Below are 18,703 nucleotides of genomic sequence, written 5' to 3' on the forward strand. Positions count from 1 at the left end.
AATGATGAAGGAAGATAAACAGTTACCCACACAAAATACTCTGAGGGGGTCTGTGGAGACCCAAGTTCCCAAGATAACGAAACACTAAAGGAAAATACAGGTGAGAGACATATTCCCTACTCTTTGGGCTGTTTGTTCTCTTTTAGGCTTGAGACATGAAGTACAATTATAATGTTTATTTCTCATTGAGAATGATGCACATTGTGGATCTCATTCATTAGTGAACTTGAACTCCTTTTAATACAGGGATGAACTCTAGTTATGAAACCCAGATGCCATATCATTCTGGTAGGATCATGAAGAAGAAGGTTTAAACTCTGAACAATTCTTTTATGTCAACATTCTTTAATAAATCAAATAGGTGTGTGTGTGTGTGTCTGTGTGTGAGTTTATCCTCCTTGTCCTGCATCCTCTAAGGAAAAACAGCGAAAAGAAGAAGGAAGCTGAGAAACAAGAAAAGCAGATGAGCCTTATTTAGCTTTGGAGATTGTGTGCTTTGGGCTTTTCTCCATCACTAAATCTCTTAATAATAATAAGCCTACATATTTTAAAATATATTTGTTTAATATCATAAAGATAAGAAATAAATCAAACCTTTAATTCCATAGTTTGAAAGTCAAAGCTTCATTGCTTAGTTCAAGTGCCCCCTGATTAGACATGCTGGGCTCTTCAGTAAATGATTCAATGGAGTGACCAGAAACCCAAAATTGAAGCCATATGGAAACTTACTGTGCATATTAAACTGCGCGTAGCAGTGTTAACAGCATCTTGATTTGTGGCTGCAAGTAATAAATGAATTATATTAATTTTGTAGCTGCAAGCTAATTTCTCCAGAATTACTTTTTAATAACCAAGCATCATGTTCACTGGTAAGATTTAAATACATTTAGGAACAAATTTGTAGACTTTTAAGTAATGCTAGATTATCATTTTGAAAGCTTAAGAGTTCATTTACTATTTCCCTTAATACCAAAGTTTTAGAGAGAAAACAATTTTTCTCAAGTTGGGTAACTGGGTTGATAAAGAATCGCAGTGTTACTAGTCAGTAGCAGTCAGTCTCCTGGTACAGCCAGGTGGGAACTAAGTTGTTGCAAGTGTTTTGTCCCTTGTCTTACAGATGACTTGTCTTTATCATATTGCTTATCATTTTTCTCTCCTCTGCTGGATTGCAACTAATCATACTCTCACGTCAGTGCACAACGTTGACAGTTATGGTTTGTGGTCTTATCTGAGGCTGTTCAGTTTGGTGTGGAGAGTGTGGGGTCTGGAGGCAGACTCCCTTGGATCCAGTTCACCCCACCACTTCTCACCTGTGGGAACCTGGTTAGTTTTTGTGTTTCAGTTTCCTGAGGGATCTAGTAACAGTATATGCCCCCCAGGTTGTTGAGGGGATTAAATGAGAAAACACAAGAGAAGTCCACAGATGAGACCTGCCTCAAAGAAATGTCATTAGTCGAGCTACTGTAATTCTCTGGGGGAGAATGAAGCTCACGGGGAGACTGTGAGGCTGCCTGTCAGAGAGACCTGGGTTCAATTCCAGGTCCATCATTTATCACTTGGACAAGTTGTTTCACCACTCGGAACCTTAATTTTTGGCTGAAAAATGAGATACTCATAATAAACTAATCTCCTTGCATTGTTGGGAGGAATATATAAAATGAACTGTAAAGAAGTATAACATAGTGCTGGTCCTGTAGTAGTTTCAATAAGCATTCATTAATATTCATTTCCCTTCTCTCCTGTGGAAAGTAGCTTCATCTCTATTATTTGGGGTGGATGGTGGGGTCACAGCTAAGTCAGATGGCCTAATTCCTCATTGTGTCCCTAGGCTCCATATCAAAGGAAACTTCTGACAATAGGGAATAGTGGTATGAAAATCTATATGCACCAACAATACAAAAAATGTTTATACACAACTTTAAAAATGTATTGTTTTGGCTACAGATTTTTTTCTTCCTAATTCTTTTTGGTATCAGATAATATTACAGTTATCTGGCTTTCCCAGCATAACAGACTGGCAATGATAGGAGGAGATAGAAAAGAGAAATACTAGCTTTTACTTAAAAAAAAGTACTATGGGTAATCTGCATGTGAGCAATTGGAACTGTATCATCTAAATGTTCATCTACTTCACAAATAATAATACTGTTATTTATTGAGCACTCACTATGTGTCAGTCATATTGAGTAATTTACATACAATATCTAATTAAATCTTCCACTGCTGCTGCTGCTGCTAAGTTGCTTCAGTCGTGTCCAACTCTGTGTGACCCCATAGACAGCAGCCCACTAGGCTCCTCTGGGAGCCACTAGGCTCCATACTGGGTTGCCATTTCCTTCTCCCATGCATGAAAGTGAAAAGTGAAAGTGAAGTCGCTCAGTAGTGCCTGACTCTTAGCAGCGACCCCATGGACTGCAGCCTACCAGACTCCTCCATCCATGGGATTTTCCAGGCAAGAGTACTGGAGTGGGTTGCCATTGCCTTCTCTGAATCTTCCCCTACTTGTTATGGTTCTAACAATTGCAAATAAAAATACTAAGGATTAGAGAGGTTTAAAAAAAAATACTCCTGTCACTTCCTAAACTGATTGTTCATCTTAACTGATAGAATGGTCTAAGTGGTCAGTTTTGGCCTCTCCTTGATACCATCAGATTTCATGACACAGAACTTTGCAACAAAGAACTTAAAAAAAATGAGGAACCATGTTGTAATTTTTCCACATGGTCCTTATTAATCCTATCCAGAAATCAGAGGCCTGTTTTGGTACAGTTATGCTACGGGTCCTACAGCAGTTTTGAGAGGAATCTGGGATAATAACTCCAAAGGCAAACAGAGAGTTTGTCCTGTGGCATATTTAGCACTGGAGGGGGCTATGCTTAGAGAAACATTATCAATGCTCTAGTCTTACTCCTGCTTTCTTCTCAGAACCCACACTCTGGGTTTAGGTCTATTCATACCCCTAAGTCTAGAGCTGCAGCTCAGACACTTCTGAGCTCCAGGCTTTTTTTTTTTTTTTTCCTGCCACACTGTATGGCATGTGGGATCTTGTTTCCCTGACCAGGGATCAAACCCACATCCCCTGCATTGTAAGTGAGGCATCTTAGCTACTGGACCACCAGGAAAGTTTCCTGAACTCCAGACTTAAAGAGCTGCCGTTGAACCATCTAAACATAACTGAACCATGACTGTCCACAAGGCATTTAGTCTCAACAAGTTAAAAATTGAGAGCTTTCTTATCCCAACCTGCCTGATCCAAGTCACAGATGTGTAACCATTTTTCCTAAGTTTCCAGATCCAGTAAATATGTACTATGATTTCTTTCTATTCATCTCCGTTTAGGTCTCTCCCTTCCGTTCTATCCCATCATTGTCTTTAATTAGAACTATTTTCTGATTGGTTTCTGAGTTCTGGTTGTGCCTTTTGCTTTGTACCCACAGCAATAGTATGTAAATTTGCTGATGTACTCCTCTGTGTAAGATCCTTCAACAGACTTCCCCTGCAGACCTGCAAGGCTTTCCGTGGTGTGGCCTTGGCTAATCTAGGCTCACCTCAGACCGATCCTTCCTTATTCCAGACACCCTCTTCAAACTGACTTGCAACCTGAAAGAGATTTGCACTTCTCCTCTCCAGGTGAATATTTCCGCCTGATACTCCCTTCTGTTAGAGTCTTGCAGGGGGTCGGGGCTGGCGGGGGAAGGTGTCGGTTCCCAATAAGTAACATCCACTTCCCCTTCAAATCCAGCTGCTTAATAAGATAAGAAATAAGACAGATGGAAGCCAAAGATCAATTCTATAATTGAGAAAGTTAAGGTCAGAAAATGTTGCTCAGAGTGTGAGCTAAATGAACTTGCTAACTCAACCCTAGAAAGGGACAGGCCGTTCCTAATAATCACAGAAGACCCTGGGCCACTGCAGGCCCCCTGACAGTTCCTTAACTGGGAACTCTTGGGAACACACAAGAGCAGGCTGCCTGGAAAGAAGGAGGAGCTAAGCCAAGAACATCCAATGTTCTTTTCCAATATCTTCCAATCAGATTAAGACCGTTCTTTTCCGGAGAGAGGGTTTAGGAGGTTAACGAGAGGCCAAGGATGTCATACCTCCATCTGGATGGAAATGTAACAAGAGAAGAAGCATCACTACCTAACACCTTCTCACGTTGGTCCACCTATGAAATAAATGTCTCTAACTCACCACAGCCCAGCTCAAGTGTCTCCTCTGGAAAACTCATCCTGCTCCCTGCATCCCTCTGCCATGGAGGAAGAGTGGATCATGCCTCCGTTTGTGTCCACTCTACTAAAGGTTTTCATTTACTAATTTATACCCATCTAAATGTCTGTCTTCTGACTTGGACTCCTTGATCTGTTCTTGGAGAGTGGTGGTCTTTTTCATTTCTATGTTTTCCACATCTAATGCAGTATCTGAAAAATAGCAGTTGAATAATAGATATTTATTGAGTCAACAGGTGCCCTTTCGGCCTCGATTAGTCAGGATCCAAGAGAGCAAGGACCACACCTAGCCTGCTCACCGCCATGCTCACCCTTTTCTTGGCCCCCTCTTAGTAGCACGTGGTGCAAGGTGGCACTGCGGAACAGCCTCTTACCTGGGTGAAGGATACACGGCATCCTCACCACACCAGAACCTCCATGAGATCAGGGAGCTTGTCTCGTCTTGTGTCCCTGTATCCTCACTGCCCAGAGCAACGAAGAACTCATCAGAGCAGGGACACAGTCAGTAACTGTTGAATAAACAACTCCTCTCATTGAATCCTTCATTTTTCTCCCCCTGTTGGTACAGAGAAAGGTGAAGGCCAACACCCACTATATTGTTTTTATTTCTTTTTTTTTTTAAGTAGCTGGCCATAGTACCTAGTAAATTACATGATCCTCATGGAATTACTATATCCTAATAAACAGTGCTGATATGAAAATCCTCTTTAATAAGTAAATCCCACTTATATTTTTGAAATATTGTACTTTTCTAAGCATTCACTGAATGCTTATGAGCCTTTCAGTTATCAAACTGCAACTGTGATTCAGTCTCCTTTTATATTCAGAATGTTTCCAACCATGCAAAATAGTTTAGTTGGCAAAATGGGGGACTGTGTTATGATGGTGTTTATAATTACTAAATCATCACCTAATGCTGGAAGCATCATCAGTTAGAGTAGAATCTTAAAAATGTTGTAAATGACACACTCTTGGAAGGTTCAAATATTAGAAGTAATTTTTCACAGACATTCCTTTAAGGAGCCAACAGCATTGATTTGTTGAATTAAAGAAAACCACTACAATATTGTAAAGTAATTAGCCTCCAATTAAAATAAATAAATTAATTTTTTTAAGAGAAAATGAAACCTCCAGGAATTCATAAATATGCCTTTTTAAAAGGCATACAGCTATTACAGAAGTGTTGCCCTAGTGTTTTGTAAGGAAGCTTAGGAATACTTCTTTTCCTCTCTCCATTGGCATTGAGTCACATACTAATTGAAATCTGTCTACAGAGTCCTGAATATACAGCAGGGAAGATGAGATTCTGGTACAGTTTCCTTTTTTCAACTACAATTCCAGTTTTCTGCTGGTGCTGGTCAGTATACATTCCTGTCTAGATCCTATTTGATGTGATATGGGACCCCCTTGCATGGTTACTCAGTGGGAATTTGCAAGTCTGCAGATGCAGTAAATAATAAAATTTTAAAAATTGGTTGGGGAGATAGCTCTTTTATTTTCTGAGTCCACGAGACAGTCTTGGAGAACGTGCACAAAGACCAGTTTATCCGTTATGTGCGTGTGTGCTAAGCTGTTTAGTCATATCCAACTCTTTGCAACCCTATGGACTGTAGCCCACTAGGCTCCCCTGTCCATGGGATTCTCCTGGCAAGGATACCGGAGTGGGTTGCCATTTCTTTCTGCAGGGGATCTTCCCAACCTGGGGATCGAACCCCCGTCTCCTGCATTGCACGTGGATTCTTTACCCCCTGAGCCACCAGGAAAGCCCTATCCGTTGAGATAAGCCCAGTCTTTTAAGATACTGCCATGAAGAAATCCGTATTTAATGCAAATCTGTATTTATTCACAAAAGAGGAGGGATAGCCTCAGGTCAGGGTCCATGTCGATGTCCTCTGTTATCTCGGGTTATGTCTTAATACAAACACACACAATCCTCCTTCATGACTGATTTTACTTCCATTAGATTTGAGAAGAAATAGATACAGAACGTTCAGCAAGGGGGATTTAAGAGCGCATGCATTTCAAAAGTGTACCAGGAAGAATGCCAAAAGAGTTGGGTACCATTGCTCTCTAATGACTTATCTCAGGTCTTCCACATGTTTATCCAACTTTTTGCCTGGAGTGCTGACTGCTCGAAAGTCAGAAAGAAAAACAACCTTTGTGTCTCAGCAGGTCACACACCTGTGATATTCCTGACCAACACTGCTGTACAAAGGCTGAGACTCATGTTGGAACTGCACTTTCTTTCTTCTTTAACACAAAGACTAATGCTGCGATTCATGGGGTTGCAAAGAGTCCGACACGACCGAGCAACTGAATTGAACTGAACTGAACTGAATGTTGTTCAGTTGCTCTTTGTGACCCCACGGACTACAGCACTCCAGGCTTCCCTGTCCTTCACTATCCCCCAGAGTTTGCTCAAGTTCATGTCCATTGCATTGGTGCTACTATTTAACTATTTCATCCTCAGCCACTCTCTTCTCCATTTATCCTCAATCTTTCTCAGCATCAGGGTCTTTTCCAATGAGTCGGCACTTTGCATCAGGTGGCCAAAGTATTGGAGCTTCAGCATCAGTCCTGCCAATCAATATTTAGGGTTGATATCCTTTAGGATTGACAGGTTTGATCTCCTTGTTGTCCAGGAGACTCTCAAGAGTCTTCTCCAGCACCATAGTTCAAAAGCATCAGTTCTTTCAATTCATCAATCAATCGCCAAACACTAATGGGCACCCAGTATTCTTCCTCTTCTTGGTTATTTTCCATAGTCTGTATCCAACTATCTTTCTGAGAGTTGAAAAGACAGTTCAGCTTTTCTTTCACTCATCTTTACCTGACATTTGATGTCATAAAATACATTGAACTCTATGTGTGAGAGCATGTGTGTATATGAAACAAAGTTTAAGATGAACTAGTACTTACTTTTACTATATGCCAGGGACTCCATTTTTTACTTTATTAAAAATATATTGATTAAATTCACTATACTAAATTTGTATCACAATGTGCAACCTTAGTCAAACTTGTACATAGAAAAATATTCATACTTTTCAAATTTAGCAGGAATAAATATGTTTTGGAAAAGGTCAGTTTTCATTCCAATCCCAAAGAAAGGCAATGCCAAAGAATGCTCAAACTACCGCACAAGTGCACTCATCTCACACGCTAGTAAAGTAATGCTCAAAATTCTCCAAGACAGGCTTCAAAAATACGTGAACCATGAACTTCCAGGTGTTCAAGCTGGTTGTAGAAAGGGCAGAGGAATCAGAGATCAAATTACCAACAACCGCTGGATCATTGAAAAAGCAAGAGAGTTCCAGAAAAACATCTATTTTTGCTTTATTGACTATGCCAAAGCCTTTGACTGTGTGGAACACAATAAACTGTGGAAAATTCTGAAAGAGATGGGAATACCAGACCACCTGACCTGCCCGTTGAGAAATCTGTATGCAGGTCAGGAAGCAACAGTTAGAACTGGACATGGAACAACAGACTGGTTCCAAATAGGAAAAGGAGTATGCCAAGGCTGTATATTGTCACCCTGCTTATTTAACTTCTATGCAGAGTACATCATGAGAAACTCTGGGCTGGAGGAAGCACAAGCTGGAATCAAGATTGCTGGGAGAAATATCAATAACCTCAGATATGCAGATGACACCACCTTTACGGCAGAAAGTGAAGAGGAGCTAAAAAGCCTCTTGATGAAAGTGAAAGAGGACAGTGAAAAAGTTGGCTTAAAGCTCAACATTCAGAAAATGAAGATCATGGCATCTGGTCCCATCACTTCATGGGAAATAGATGGGGAAACAGTAGAAACAGTGTAAGACTATTTTGGGGGGCTCCAAAAGCACTGCAGATAGTGCAGCCATGAAATTAAAAGACACTTACTCCTTGGAAGAAAGGTTATGACCAACCTAGATAGCATATTTAAAAACAGAGATATTACTTTGCCAACAAAGGTCTGTCTAGTCAAGGCTATGGTTTTTCCAGTAGTCATGTATGGATGTGAGAGTTGGACTGCGAAGAAAGCTGAGCACTGAAGAATCGATGCTTTTGAACTGTGGTGTTGGAGAAGACTCTTGAGAGTCCCTTGGACTGCAAGGAGATCCAACTAGTCTATCCTAAAGGAGACCAGTCCTGCGTGTTCATTGGAAGGACTGATGCTGAAGCTGAAACTCCAGTACTTTGGCCACCTCATGTGAAGAGCTGACTCATTGGAAAAGACTCTGATGCTGGGGGGGATTGGGGGCAGGAGGAGAAGGAGACAACAGAGATGGCTGGATGGCATCACTGACTCGACGGACATGAGTTTGAGTGAACTCCAGGAGTTGGTGATGGACAGCGAGGCCTGGCGTGCTGTGATTCATGGGGTCACAAAGAGTCGGACACGAATGAGCGACTGAACTGAACTGAATATGTTTTGGGGGGCTTCCATGGTGGCTTACATGGTAAAGAATATGCCTGCAATGCAGGACACCTGGGTCTGATCCCTGGGTCAGGAAGATGCCTTGGAGAAGGAAATGGGAAACCACTCCAGAATTCTTGCCTGGAGAAACCCATGGACAGAGGAGCCTGGTTGGCTGTAGTCCATGGGGTCACAGAGAGTCACAAATATATCATACCAAAGTCTCTGGTATTAGCATTCCAGAGACATATGTGGACCAGATGATGAAGTAGCAAAGGATTTAGTAAGCAGAGGTGGAACCTGAGAATTGATGTTCCCAAAAATGATCTCTGGGTGATTTTGATGCTTAGCAAAACTTGAGAATCCTGACCTCCAAATCTAGGACTTGATTGGATTCTTGTAGGCAATTCTGATGAGTCCTTTAAACTTTTTCTTTTTTGGTTCCTACTTTATACTCCAATGTAAATTCTCTGAACTTATTTAAGTCTTCCTCCCCTTCCTGATATTAAAAAGATTCTTCAACATCTCTTCCTCAGAGTTCTCATTGCAGTACTGCCTTTTTCAAACTTTGGAGAGAAACAAGGTATAAAAATATGCTTATACCATATTTGTAATAGAAATAATAGCAGTTTCATCAGCTGCTTGCTTAATTTGAATCAGGAAGTGGGCTAAGCGCTTTTCATAAAGATTGCATTTTATCTTCAAAACCCTATGACATATGTGTTATTCTCACTTTGAAGGTGAAAAATCTGAATCTTACATGGTTGCTCAGTGTCAGTTGTTGGATATGAAAGTTTTGTGCTGTTTTGCCTTTGAACTGAGGTTACTCTGTAATAAAACAAGAGCTTATAGCACTAATTACAATCAATGAATCAAGAACTTAATGAGTGCATGCCCCATAGAGACACAAAGAGGATTAAAACATTGCCCCTGCTCACATAGAGTGTAAAATCTAGTCAAATCTCTAACTTAAATAGCAAGGCATGTGTACATGTATATGTATGGCTGAATCCCTTTGCTGTTCACCTAAGACTATCACAACATTGTTAACCAGTTATATCCCAATAAAAAATAAAAAGTTAAAAAAAATAGCAAATGTATGACCTAAATGAGATTTTGATTATAACATGATATCTAGACAGTGAACATTTAGTTTACAGCTATGTGATCCAAACAATCTGAGCTGCGTGCTTCAGAGCAGCGTGACGTCGCTGCACACTAGAGAGAACTGCGAAGCTTCATGTAGGTGGCCTTGAAAGACACGTGAGTTTGAAATGATAAAGAATAGAAATGAGAGCGTCTCAACAGATGGAGGATCAACATACAGTAAACATGTTCAACCAGGGACGTACACTTGCAGGGACTTCCCAGGTGGTGCTAGTGGTAAAGAACCTGCCTGTCAATGCAGGAGATGTAAAAGATGTGGGTTCAATCCCTGGGTCGGGAAGATCCCCTTGAGGAGGGCATGGCACCCCACTCCACTATTCTTGCCTTAGAATTCCATTGACAGAGGAGCGTGGCAACTACAGTCCATGATGTCACAAAGAGTCGGATACAACTGGAGCAACTTAGCATGCAAGCACGTATGTCTGTAGAGTTCAGTCCAGTTCAGTTCAATTGCTCAGTCGTGTCCGACTCTTTGTGACCCCATGAATCACAGCACGCCAGGCCTCCCTGTCCATCACCAACTCCCGGAGTTCACTCATGTCCATCGAGTTGGTGATGCCATCGAGTTGGTGATGCCATTGAGTTAGTGATGCCATCCAGCCCTCTCATCCTTTGTTGTCCCCTTCTCCTTCTGCCCCCAATCCCTCCCAGCATCAGAGTCTTTTCCAATGAGTCAACTCTTCGCATGAGGTGGCCAAAGTATTGGAATCAGTTCTTCCAATGAACACCCAGGACTGATCTCTCCTTTAGAATGGACTGCTTGGATCTCCTTGCAGTCCAAGGGACTCTCAAGAGTCTTCTCCAACACCACCAGTTCAAAAGCATCAATTCTTCGGCACTCAGCTTTCTTCACAGTCCAACTCTCACATCCATACATGACTACTGGAAAAACCATAGCCTTGACTAGACAGACTTTTGTTGGCAAAGTAATATCTCTGCTTTTCAATATGCTATCTAGGTTGGTCATAACTTTCCTTCCAAGGAGTAAGTGTCTTTTAATTTCATGGCTGCAATCACTATCTGCAGTGATTTTGGAGCCCCCCAAAATAAAGTCTGACACTGTTTCCACTGTTTCCCCATCTAGCTGCCATGAAGTGATGGGACCAGATGTAGATAGAGGTTATCTAATCTTGCTCCTCAGAGATATCTCAGGAGATAGGGCAGGGATGGGGAGTGTCTTGGTTCTTGACTCTCCACACCTATCTTTACCAAGGTCAGAAACATTTTCATGTGTATACTAGCTCCTAAGAAATCATCTGAAAATTAAGGGTACTGATGCTTAAAAAAAAAAGTGGGTGAAAACCATTTATATAATGAAACAGGATATCAGGTTGGAAAAGAGGACGTGAGACCTTAGGTGCTCAACTAAGGGCCAAAAATCTGAGAACTGGATTTGTCCACTTACGTCTATGGGCTCTGAGCCCATGGATGAGTGATGCAACTTGGCTGATTCTGTTTCCAATAAAATAAGAATCATAGGGATTATTATCTCATGATAAAGTTCCCAGGATTAAATAAGCTGAATACGTGAAACGTGCTTTATAAATTCTAAACTCCTATATGAGGTCAGCAGTTGATTTAACTTTCAATATGGAGAATTTAGACAAATGAAAAATTTGTATCATTCATCAGACAGAAAATGAGAACTGTGAAAGATGTTAGTTACTCCAAGGGATCTGAGTGTTAGAGTAGTTTGGGAAGATTAAGCCGACCTTGGGAAACTGGCTGGAAGGAGGAAGGGTGGAGTAGGGGTGTTTAGCTTGATGGTGGTTATTTAGTCGCTAAGTCATGTTCAATTCTTGTGACCCCATGGACTGTAGCCCGCCAAGTTCCTCTGTCCCTGGGAATTTCCCAGCAGGAAAACTGGAGTGAGTTTCCTTCTCCAGGGGATCTTTTTGGACCCAAGGATCAAATCCAGGTCTCTTGAATTGCATGCATATTCTTTACGGACTGAGCCACCAGGAAGTAACTAGTTTGGAGGTTGGTAAATTAGCCTAGATGTGAAGGGATAAGGGGAGTCAACAGAACCTGAAGATTAACTTCAAAGGGCAGTGGCCAGAAAAAGAAGGAAATATAAGAAACATTTAATTTTTTTATGAAATGTTTTTCACATTTGTGCTCATTTAAACAGAGAAGGCTCAGAGACTTTATTCACAGGAAACTTCAGTAACGTTCTGGATAAGGCTGGCACGAGTGGGTGGTGTTTTGGAGGGGGAGTGTTTAGGGGTAGTGTTTCATTATAGACAGTTTGTTTTAGAAGACAATGGGATATTCAAGTGGAGATATTTGGTGGACTTAAGTGCAGATCTTGTAGTTTTCATATAGAGGGGACAGGAGGAGAAGTGGGGTCTGCTAGGCAAGAAAGAGGTGCAAAGGGCTGAGGAAAGGTAAGAGGAGGACGGGCCTGCGAAGCGCACAGAAGGATAGTTAATAAAGTGAGAGGAAATCCACAATAGCTTGGGAGGGCAGGAGCAGCCAGAGAGACGGCAAAGAGGATAAGGACTGGATGAAAATTATCGAGTATCAGTAAACTATTTTTTCGGATGAACCTTATTTTATCAGAAATTAAGAATCTGCAATATCATGTGTGTTGCTTGCCCAGGGGTGCAAAGCTAATAGAAGTAACTGAAAAAGTTGGGCCCTCAGCCTTTACACCCTTGGGTGATCTTCTGTATTCCCCACCTGGCCCCCAGGGCCTTGTATAATGAAAACTCTGGTCAACTTTTCCAATTTGATATCTGAATTCTCTTTGTCAGTGGTTTTTACACGCTCCCCGCCCCCTTCCTTTTCTTATTTATTTATTTACCTATCTGTCTAAACCCTCTCTGGTCCAGGATGTCCACCTCCTTCCCTGGCCCGCAGTGCCCAACCAGCATGTGGAGCCACATCCTTTTCTCCCAGCCCTTTGCCTCCCAGCGGTGCCACAGGGCCACTGTGCTTGCCCCAGGGCTGGCTCACTGGCTGCTAAGCCCGCGGCAGCTTCCTGTTGGCTGGGGCACAGTTCTTTCTTTGAAACATTAGAATGCTTTGTTAAAAGGATATTTTAGGGGTAAATATTAAAATACGTGGAGCCTCAGGTGGTAGAGATGGAAGAAGGGCTACAGCAGATTAAAGAGAGAAGGCGCTAGAGAAGGTGAGACATTCTGGAGACAAATACTAATTGAAGAACTTTGGCTAGGAAGCAAAGAGGGGAAAAGTCTAGGTGGGGGCTTTACAAAGATGAAGGGTCTTTTGTTGCTGCTTTGGTTTGATTCTCCAGTTTGGAAGGAAAGCCTTATATACACAGTTCTTCCCAGGTGGCTCAGTGGTAAAGAATTGGTCTGCCAATGTAGGAGAGCCAAGAGACCCAGGTTCAATCCTTGGGCCAGGAAGATCCCCAGGAGGAGGACATGGCAACCCACTCCTCTATTCTTGCCTAGAAAATCACACGGATAGAGGAGCCTGGTGGGCTATAGTCTGTGGGCTCACAAAGTCAAACATGACTGAGCACACCTCATATACATAGCTGGGTTTCCGCCTAGGTTAGAGCATCATGTTAATATACTTTAGTGTAAGAGTACAGACCTCCCCTTCCTATGCTCCTGGTATACAGTTACTCACAGGAAGAACTTGAACCTTATCCTATTTGGGGTTTCCACTGGAAGCCTGATTAATAAATAGAGTCCCTGTTGGAAAGGGAAGATACCCCACACATATGGAATGGCTCAGATGCATTGAAGACAGCTCAGGATCAGGGCCAAGGGGAGACAAGCTGCAGTAGCTTTGAAAAAACAGGAAGCCATGTTTGAACCTACCCAGACCCATCTCTCTGTGTGCCTGAGTGCCTTGGGACCAAGAGAGCTGGGTCATTAAAGCAAGAGACCCTTATCAGGAACTCAAGAACTTTGCCCTCTCTTCAAAATATGAACATATTTTTTCCTTATAAACCAGAGACCCACACAGAGGTGAGAGAGAAGGAAACCAGTTTCAAGGGAGGTCCCAAATACTCAGAAGACATTTGATGGGGGTGCAAAGATGGGCTCGATAAAGGACAGAAATGGTATGGACCTAACAGAAGCAGAAGATATTAAGAAGAGATGGCAAGAATACACAGAAGAACTGTACAAAAAGGATCTTCATGACCCGGATAATCACGATGGTGTGATCACTCATCTAGAGCCAGACATCCTGGAATGTGAAGTCAAGTGGGTCTTAGAAAGCATCACTATGAACAAAGATAGTGGAGGTGATGGAATTCCAGTTGAGCTATTTCAAATCCTGAAAGATGATGCTGTGAAAGTGCTGCACTCAATATGCCAGCAAATTTGGAAAACTCAGCAGTGGCCTCAGGACTGGAAAAGGTCAGTTTTCATTCCAATCCCAAAGAAAGGCAATGCCAAAGAATGCTCAAACTACCGCACAAGTGCACTCATCTCACACACTAGTGAAGTAATGCTCAAAATTCTCCAAGCCAGGCTTCAGCAATACGTGAACTGTGAACTCCCAGATGTTCAAGCTGTTTGTAGAAAAGGCAGAGGAACCAGAGATAAAATTGCCAACATCTGCTGGATCATGGAAAAAGCAATAGTTCCAGAAAAACATCTATTTCTGCTTTATTGACTATGCCAAAACCTTTGACTGTGTGGATCACAATAAACTGTGGAAAATTGTGAAAGAGATGGGGAATACCAGACCACCTAACCTGCCTCTTGAGAAATCTGTATGCAGGCCAGGAAGCAACAGTCAGAACTGAACATGGAACAACAGACTGGTTCCAAATAGGAAAAGGAGTACGTCGAGGCTGTATATTGTCACCCTGCCTTTTCACTTCTATGCAGAGTATATCATGAGAAATGCTGGACTGGAAGAAACACAAGCTGGAATCAAGATTGCTGGGAGAAATATCAATAACCTCAGATATGCAGATGACAGCACCCTTATGGCAGAAAGTGAAGAGGAACTAAAAAGCCTCTTGAGGAAAGTGAAAGAGGAGAGTGAAAAAGTTGGCTTAAAGCTCAACATTCAGAAAATGAAGATCATGGCATCTGGTCCCATCACTTCATGGGAAATAGATGGGGAAACAGTGGAAACAGTGTCAGACTTGATTTTTTTGTGCTCCAAAATCACTGCAGATGTTGACTGCAGCCATAAAATTAAAAGACGCTTACTCCTTGGAAGAGAAGTTATGACCAACCTAGACAGCATATTCAAAAGCAGAGATATTACTTTGCCGACTAAGGTCCATCTAGTCAAGGCTATGGTTTTTCCTGTGGTCATGTATGGATATGAGAGTTGGACTGTGAAGATGGCTGAGTGCCGAAGAATTGATGCTTTTGAACTGTGGTGTTGGAGAAGACTTGAGAGTCCCTTGGACTGCAAGGAGATCCAACCAATCCATTCTGAAGGAGATCAGCCCTGGGATTTCTTTGGAAGGAATGATGCTAGAGCTGAAACTCCAGTACTTTGGCCACCTCATGCAAAGAGTTGACTCATTGGAGAAGACTTTGATGCTGGGAGGGATTGGGGGCAGGAGGAGAAGGGGACGACCGAGGATGAGATGGCTGGATGGCATCACAGACTCGATGGACGTGAGTCTGAGTGAACTCCGGGAGTTGGTGATGGACAGGGAGGCCTGGCATGCTGCGATCATGGGGTCGCAAAGAGTCGGACACGACTGAGCGACTGAACTGAACTGAACTGAAAGGTGGGTCGGTGACACCAGGTGGGCTACACAGTATAACCTCGGCCACATAACGCTTCATTGGAGGTGGCACCGGCATAGGCATCCTGTGCATGGGGGCGTGCCTGAGAAAAGGCATCGGTGGTGCCAGGAATTGTAGATGAAATCCTCTCCTTACATGCTTTCAAAATCCAGACAGCAAGAGACTGGAGGTTTTGCATTTCGCAAGGAGAGAGGAGGAGGACTGCACTTAAGAAGAAATCTGCTTAGACTCTATAAGCGGGGGAAGCCAAAGAAACCATTTGGTAGCATGAAGGTATGTAGTCAAAGAGGAAAGAGATGGTAGAAACAGAAAAAAAGAATACTTAGGAAAAATGTAAGATCTCAGAGAGGAGAAGGAGGAACTGGTGAACAGCAGAGGTAAGGACATTGGTCTTGGAAAGAGGCGAGCAAACCACACAGCTGGGAAGGGATGGGGCTCACTGTACCAAGCCTCTTATCTGGCAGGCTAAACTCTTGTGAGTAAGGCAGGTGATGCCATGGGTGGCTTGAAAGTATCATGTTGGAGGCCAGGAGCAGTGCAGTGTGGGGATACAGAGGTCAGTGTGATTCAAGACAGTCCCTCAAGGGATACTGATGAAGGATGGCTGTACTGCATCAGTGTCCGGTGGAGGTTTGATATGCAGTGTATCTCATTAGCACACAGATGGAAGACATGTCCTGAAATGTTTCCCTCCCGAACCATCATGAGGATTTTTGAAACAGCTGAAAATTATGATGAATACCTATGATGTGCAAGGCAAACTGCTGAGGAGGTCCTCACAGTGTATAAGGTGAAGTTCAAACCCTGAGGCTTCCGAATTTAGAGGAGACGCATGGCAGCGATTGATGGATACTAGATGCCTAGGGAAAGGGGAAAGTCACTCAGTCGTGTCCGACTCTTTGCGACCCCACAGACTACACAGTCCATGGGATTCTCCATGCCAGAATACTGCAGTGGGTAGCCCATCCCTTCTCCAGGGGATCTTCCCAACTTTGGGATCGAACCAGGGTCTCCTGCATTGCAGGCGGATTCTTTACCAGCTGAGCTATGAGGGAAGCCCACTAGATGCCTAACCAACATCCATTTTCTCCTTTTTGTTTTTCTTATTCACAGGACCTGAATTCATTCCAGGTGGCACTGTGTTCTGATAAAAAGAATGTATTTTGCAGTTTCTGTTAAATCTAGAAGTGGTCAGTGAAATGTAAGTAGAGTCATTGGGGGCTGGCTTTCACAAATATTCGCTAAAGGGATCTGATGAGGTAGGTGGCATTTCCTTTTGCCACCCTCTTTTCTGCTTCTTAATTGGAATGAGGATGCAATGACTAGAACTCCAGCAGCCATTTTGGGCCATGAGGTGAACATGAGAATGAAATTTATACTAAATTTAGTGGAGTAGAAAGGGAGATGGAGCCTAAGCTTCTGGTGCCTTTGAACAGCCATACAGGTCCTACATTACCTACTGCTTCTCTTATATAAGAGAGAAATGCATCTTTACTTTGTTAAGACCACTTATATAGATGTATGTATATTATATATATATATATATAATACATACTAATCCTGTTGAAGGAGAAAAGACAAACTTTTGAGAAGTTAAATATGGGAGTCACATAACAGCTCAAAAGAGATGCTTAATCAATTTGAAAGACAGTAAAGACCTCTCATCCTGGGAGGTAAGGAAAGAATGAGGTCAGGAATTGGACAAGGAGCTAAGGTATCCTGACCTCCTGGGTGCTGTGTACCATCTCACTGTAATTGCAATATCAGGTTAGCAGCGAAGTAGCATTTTGACCTAAATCTGTCTGTTTCCAGGCCTTCCTGATCCTAAACTGCAGTCTCTGTGCTATCCTATTTCCTCTTCCATTGGAGTGATACCGTAAAAGTATCACGTAAAAGGATTCTGCAGGGCATTGAATCTGGGATGTTGGTGTATGAATGAACAAATCATATGATTTCTTGGAGTTGCGGTCAACAGGGAACAGAGACGGCCCTATTAAGGAAGAGAACTGATACTCTGCCCTTGGTGAGTGTAAAGGGGGGCAGCTGGGTGATTCCAGGCGTCATCTGAGATCTGAAGGATGATTAAGTCACAGGAATCAGTCCCACACACCCTGTCACACACAGCACAGTATCCTGGATTCCACCAGCCCACTGAAGGAGAGAGCACACATCAGATTTGTGCATCCCAATTACAGAAGAAATTTCATTATCTCTGGGGTCTTTGACTACAGTCCCACTCTTGCTTGAATTTCATGCGAAGAAAGCTCTCAGATGAGACGATTTTTCTGAATATTTGCTTCTTCCCCAGACATTCAGCCAGCTGCTTTTCTTCGTAGCTCTCCCATATTGCCAGAAGGGAGACAAGAGAACGCATCTCCTGTTGCAGCCCCTACTTCCAACATGAGTTTGTGACCGTGGAAACACTATACAGCTTTCAAAGGTTTCCTGGACCAACAAGACACTGAGAAGGCGCAGGGCGGGTCACCTTGGAGAGAGCAAGTGTAGGGGGGGAGAGACCGCACCTATTCTGCTAAAGGCTAAACAGAACTGCCTGCTTTAAAAATCAAACACAACAGATTCTTCTAGTTCTAGATGCTTCCTCACGTTCGTGCTCTTTGCTTAGACAGGGTGAGCAATGATCAGACTCAGCGTCTAGGGGGCCTTAACGAGGCCAGGCAGTCCAGGACCAGTCCCAGGGAAGGGCAGGTGTGCGAGGATGCGAGGAAGCAACCAGTCACTCCTGCGTCCGCGACATACAGGGGACAGGCGGCTGGCTCTCTACCTAAGGCAAACTTCTCTTTGTCCTTAAGGGGCACTCGGCTTCCCCTTTCCCGACTCCTTTGCCCCTGCCTTCGAGGGGTTTGAAGGGGCAAGTGCTTTCATCATCCGTCCAGCCCCGCGCCACTGTCTACTGGCACCCTTGCCCCTGGGAGCGCAGCGGCCGTACGCGCCGCGGGACGGGGAGTTTAAGGCAGCGGGAGCTTGGAGACCGGGAAAGCCGCGTCTCTCGATCTTGGCTCAAGAAACCCCGCCAGCCGTGGAGCGGCAGGACGAAGCAGGACTTTAGCCGAACTTGGGCAAACTGGAGCGGTCGCCGCCGCGCGTGCCCCGCTGCACAGGTGAAGTGGGGAACCCTTTTCCCACCTTTCGGGGCCTGGTCGCCAAGAGGTCTCCTCCTCCCAGTTCGGGGCAGGGTCTGGCGCGCC

This window comes from Capra hircus, chromosome 4 (genome assembly GCF_001704415.2).
Source record: "Capra hircus breed San Clemente chromosome 4, ASM170441v1, whole genome shotgun sequence".
NCBI lineage: Eukaryota > Metazoa > Chordata > Mammalia > Artiodactyla > Bovidae > Capra > Capra hircus.